A 6,129-nucleotide genomic window follows, 5' to 3' on the forward strand; every position below is an offset into this window, starting at 1 on the left:
GTAACTGCACACAGCACTCCAGAAGTCCGGACCTCAGATACACAATTCACACACCTGAACTAAACCAGCATCAGGTGACTCCTGAATGAACCTGTGGCTAACATTAGCAAGCCAGCTAAAAAACATGTTGTGAATAAGACAACATGTGAATAAGACAACATTTCTCCTCCTCTGAAGTGTCTGTCAGCTGATCACAGAGACTACGCTGATATCAACCCTCCATTAATCCTGTAAGACAGCAAGCATGCCGATCCCCAAGTGTAAAAGTAACATAGCGTTACTGGGATTAGTAACTGTAATATAATTACTGAATTTTGAAAATTGTAATCCCTTACACTAGTCATTACTGAAAAAAGTAATATGACTATAATATGTTACAAAAGAATGCGTCCCTCAACATCAATCAGAGGGAGATCAACACAGGTGTTTAAAGTATCAATATAGTATTTTTGATGAATCAGGGTTGACATGAATATGTCTGAATGTGATCCACAATAACACACTGCAAATTTAAAATGTAAACACATCTGATTGGATTAAATATTATTTTTTATCTAAATCATTTAATATCATTTACTTCTATTCAGTTTGATTTGCTGCAGCTTGTCAGAGATCAGCTGTGATTCTCTGGCCTCAGCTCTGAAGTCCAACCCCTCCCATCTGAGAGAGCTGGATCTGAGTAAAAACAAGCTGAGGAATTCAAGACTGAAGCCGCTGTGTGATTTTCTGGAGAGTCCACACTGTAGACTGAAGACTCTGAGGTCAGACACTTACTTCTGTGCTGAGATTAATATGATGTGAAATTTGTGGTGACACTGAACTGCAGACATAAAGCTGATATAATGCTGATCCACACTGAGTATTTTAACCCTCTGATGCACAACATATTCAAAACCTTTAATGCACAACACAGGTCAAAAATGACCCACATTAATTTTCAATATTATTTAATACGTAGCTGAATGTTTCATTGTAATATCTTTGAAGCAAAATTATGTCAACCCTCAGGATTTTAAAAAACAATTAATTATTTTGTTTTTTATTCTTATAAGTCATTATATTATTGTGTCTGTCTTGCTATATAGAGAAAAAAAACATTGTTTGCACATCTAACTGGATAGATATGGGTCAAAAATGACCCCCCAAGGTAAAAGTCAACAGTGTGATTTTTTTCTAAAAAGAGATCATACTTCTTTCAAATGTATTTATTTATATGTGGAAATCAGTCATTTGTGACTTTGCCTTTATAATATATACATCACTATATCACATCGCATAACTGATTATAGTGTTATTGATCTGGATAGCAATTTTCATTCCCATTAAGACTTTACTGAACAATACCAACAAAAAATTCTAAACTTAACAGTGTCAACATTCACTTGTATTCCTTTGTTGTTGTCTCATCGCACACACACTACATTTGGATTCTGTGGGACATAGTCACGATCATCATACTCAGAGGACCCTATTTTTTTGTAGACGCAGCGGTGCAGATCACAGTCAAGTGTGCCCTGTGCAGTGCCAGGGGTGTGCCCAGCTATCATACTATTTTCATAGCCTTGAGTACAGGGTGGGAAGCAACTTACCAGCTCTGAATTAGAGCAACAAGCAGTAATCATTCCTTGAGTGGGGGTAGGAACAAACGCTTGACTGGGGTCATCAGGTAGGCACCCTTCTTCCTTGGTGTTTCATTGATATGCCCATGACACTTCCAGAGGGCTCAACAGTGACACATGGCATCCCCGGTGTGACCCCCTCCGTTTTTACCACTCCTACTGGCTGATGGTCATCTTGCCACCCAGTTCTTGTCCTTTCTTTTCAGCCAGAGCCAGTTGCTGCTTTGACCTCTTTGGTACCTTTCCTACTGGTACAAAGGCCATGTTGTTTGAAAAGCCGGGGATTAGGGGAGAGAGGGCATTGTTGTCAGTCCTCCTTTCTTCCAGTACTAGTGCCAGGTACCAAAGGACCTGGTTGTGCCTCCAGGTGTAGCGTTCTTGAGTGAGGCTGGTCTTGCAACAGGTGAGTATGTGCCACATGGTTACTGGTGTTTAGCAAAGGAGACATGATGGGTCTTCCGCAAGCCACTAGTTCAATTTTTTGGCACTGGGAAGAACATCGTAGATGGCTCTGATGATGAAGCTAAGTCTGCCTCCATCCATTTCCCAAAGATCCTTCCAGGCAAGCTTCTGGTGTTCGAGGATTTCCCATCTTGTCTGCTGGCCCTGTTTTGTCTGTAAGACTGCCTTTGCACATCATTCTGCCTCCTCCTGCTCCTTCTGTTGCTGTATCTATTTTACCACAAGACCTCTCTTCTGGGCAGGTGCTGCTCTGTGCCATGTGGGTTTACTTGTGCCTAGCCCAAAGCTGCCTCTTCCATGCTGCACTTGGCCCACAATATCTCAATGCCTAAGAGTGGATTTTGCCTGCTGCACCACCTCAGATGAGTTCCACTTTCTGCCTGCTGCCACTCTGGGAGCTGCTGCCTGTATTGTGTCGTCCTGAGTTTTTGTCAGGGTCATGTCCAGCCTTACCTTGGAGCATTTGTATTCTTCAGTAAGGCTAATGATAGTTCCAGATGCCTGTTCCCATACAAGCTGATACTGTTGAGGTATTGTGGGAGTCTGAGCCATTTCTGAATGTACATACTGACTGTTCTCTGCAGCTTCTCAACTTTGGGAACCTCATAGGTCATCAGGGGCCACATCAGATGTGGGAGTGGGTTTTCCACCAGAAAAGGGGGGGGGGGTGATACAGTGATACACAGTGTTTGAGCATACACCGATTACATTACTTGCCCACCACCCCCACCATTGTTTTGCTTTTTTAAAATAGAAATAAAATCCATTTAGTTAATTTTGGTAGGCGTGTTACTCCAGTAGCTGTAGCCTCACCATCAGACACATGCTCGCTCTTTCTCTCAACCACACAGTCGCTACGCACTGAGCTATTCCTTCAAGGAGCTATGCTACTTGTATAACACATTTTAGTGTAGAAAACTTCTTAAAATACATTTTTTTTAAATCCCTGATGCTTACGCCTGGTGGGGGATCAATTCAGGGCCACCAGGCTTGCAATACACAGGTGGAAACCCTGGGGGAGCAATCTAAACTGCTGACACCAAAGTTTCAACTTACCTGGAAGTACAGTCTTGTCTATGTTAGCAATGCCTTTGATGGTTTCTTTCTTCAGTTGCTTCCTCTGGTCTGAGTCCTTAGGGCTTGCATTGTACCACCGCTCTAAGCTCTTGACTGGCATTTCTGACACCATTGGTATGGTTGTTCTGTCAATCTGGAATCTCTGGTCTTTGAGCTTTCATTTGATAATGGATATGGTCCTGGACTTGCTGGGCTCAAACTTCATCCATGCCCATGTTATATTGGAATTAAGTTTTTTCCAGGAGTCTCTTTGTGCATGCGATGGTTGTGGTCAGAGTGGTCATGTCATCCATATAGGTGTGGATGAGAAGTAGTCGTTGTCCAGACTGCAGGCATTCTCCTCCTATCACCCATTTTGGCCCTCTGACGATCAGTTCTATGGCCATGTTAAAGGCTTGTGCTGAGATGGTGCATCCTACCATTATTTTTATTTCCAGAGATTGCCAAGATGTGGTGTATTCTGATGTTGTGAGGCAAAACTACAAATCTTGAAAATAGTTTCTGACCAGTTTTGTGATTGTCTTGTATTCTTCTCTTTGGGGATTAATATTCCCTCTGCTATTTGCCATGCTTTTGGGATGTATCTCTTCTTCCACACCACCTTCATTAGCCTCCACAGAAACCTCAGAACATCTGGAGCATTCTTATACAATTAGTAGGGAACTCCATTTGGTCTTGGTGCTGGGGCTATCCTTGCCTTCCTCACAGCTTTCTTGACTTCGCTCCATGTAGGAGGGCTGTCGTCACACTGGTGTTCTCGTTGAGGACTGGGTGGCATGTCAGGAGGTATGTTCTTCTGTTCATGTCTCTGGATGTCTGTGTATATTGTTTTCAAATGATCTTCAAGTTCCCTCTTTGACACTTGGAGTGCTCCGCTCTTTTTCTTTGTGAACAGCCCTTTCACAAATCTGAACGGATCCTTGTAAAACAATGCTCTTGCCCTCTCTTTCTTCTTTTGTCAAACTCTGAGGTTTTCTGCCCTCCGTAGCTTTGCCAGGCATTCTTTCAGGTCTGTTTTCAGGAGGTTGATTGCCTCCCTCTCTTGTGGTGAACCTTTCCTCCATTGCCTCCTCAAGTCCCTTCTTTCCTCGATTAGGCACTCGATTTCTTGTTGCCTTCTGGACTTGGGTGAGGTTGTTGTTGTTTTATTCTTCCTTGGGTCTCTTGCCCCAAACCTTCCTACCCCATATTCATAAATCAGGTCACTCCTCCTCTCCAGCTTCTGCATTGACCGTTACCCAATCTTTTTTGCTGCACAATTTGGTCAGTTTACATGTGGCCTCTTCCCTTGGATTTTCTTCTCCATCACATTGTTGTGTCTGGATTGGTTCCAAGATCTCAATGTCATGGATGAATTAATTTCTTCTTCTACAACTGGGACATTGATGCTCGGCGGACTGTGGGTTGTGTCCTACCGCTGAGTTTCATGTGACTGACTTGACCCTTCTCTTAGGAGATGCTGGTAGTTGATCCACTGTCTTTCCAAGCTGTCACATGGTCTTTCCCCTAGTTGTGAGCTGCACTTTCACAACAGTCACGGGTTTTACCCAGAAGATCAGTTGAGCTCATAGGACTTGGTTATACAATCCTGTATTGTAATCGGCAGTCATTCTTTGAGTGGGGGTAGGGGTAAACGCTTAACTGGGGTCATCAAGCAGCAACAGAACTTCAGGAGGATCAGTCAAGTCCACGTTTCTTATCTTATATAATATCCAGTCTTTTCTTGTTATACCATTTTATGAAGTGTTTATTCTGACTGAAATATTCAAATACAGGATGCTGTGATTTTTTTATGGTGATGCCATTCCACTAAATGTAAAAATTGTAGATATATTGAACATCCTTTCCTCACCATTTACCCAAAATCCATTCTGACATATTTGGTATGTTTGTAAACTTTTGGATGTTGAGTAGAATCTGAAATAAATTTCAGTGTTAGTTACTTGTGTTTGGCTGAACAACATGAGTTTTTATAGATAGAGTGAGAGATAGAGGTGCACAGTTTAAGAGCTGAAGTCACTACGTCTTTATTGAAGTAGCAGCATGTTGTCATTAATATTAATGAGAGCTCTTTTTCACTGTTTGTATTTGACAGTTTTTAACCTGCATCCTGCTGGGTTCAGGTGTCTGGAGTTTCCATTTTCTAAACTTCTACATTCCAAACCGTCTTCAGCTCTGAACAGATAATAAATCTTTGAAAGATTTCAAGCAGGAATTTTGTCTTCTAAAGTGACATAATTTATTCTTTATTCAGATTATGGCGCTGCAATTTGTCAGAGATCAGCTGTGCTTCTCTGGTCTCAGCTCTGAAGTCCAACCCCTCTCATCTGAGAGAGCTGGTGCTGAGAGGAAATGAGCTGCAGGATTCAGGAGTGAAGTTGCTGCGTGATTTTCTGGCGAGTCCACACTGTAGACTGGAGACTGTAACGTGAGTAATGAGTTGGAGTTAGTTACTACATTGATGAGCCCTTTTATTTGCCTCGGAAGTGATGTTTTGGACTTCCAGGTACAGTAAATACTTTCTTATCTTAGTGCTGAAGGTGTGTGAGGAGAATTAAGCAAATCATTGAAGTCATATTTTCATTGACTGATTGACAAAAGCTGCTTCATTCATGCTTAACTGTCATTGGCTCATTCATCAGCTTCTTGACCACCAGCTGACCAGTCACATCTTTCATATTCATTTAGGTGCACAGCAACACAATTATAACCTGACAAATCTCATTGATTACTCTCATCCATCCGAACCTCCTCCTTATGGCTGACACAAAGCTGATTTAACTAAGAATTAATGTTCATGTATGTTTATTAAGAGGGGATAATTTCTCCTGCTGAGTCTCCCTCAAACAGCAGAGCCTTTTTCTTCAACTCTAAGTGTATAATTGTTTGCTATAAATGGTCATTTCTTTGATCTAAGTGTCTCTGACTGAAATATATTAGTGTATATATGTGTCTAGGTTCTGCAATTCTG

At 41.8% G+C, this 6,129-nt stretch overlaps 2 protein-coding genes across 2 annotated transcripts in view; one reads left to right on the plus strand and one right to left on the minus strand.

Annotated features, from left to right (window-relative positions):
• The window catches only part of LOC122981723, a 930,226-nt gene that overhangs the window by 708,367 nt on the left and 215,730 nt on the right, over window positions 1–6,129 (minus strand). The window lies entirely within an intron of this gene.
• Window positions 5,460–6,129, plus strand: part of LOC122981766 (NACHT, LRR and PYD domains-containing protein 1-like) — a 13,709-nt gene continuing 13,039 nt past the window's right edge. Inside the window, exon 1 of the mRNA XM_044350509.1 lies at window positions 5,460–6,129. This exon is cut by the window's right edge and continues 139 nt beyond it. The gene's annotated coding sequence lies outside the window, so the exon portion shown is untranslated.

This window comes from Thunnus albacares, chromosome 5 (assembly GCF_914725855.1).
Source record: "Thunnus albacares chromosome 5, fThuAlb1.1, whole genome shotgun sequence".
Lineage (NCBI taxonomy): Eukaryota > Metazoa > Chordata > Actinopteri > Scombriformes > Scombridae > Thunnus > Thunnus albacares.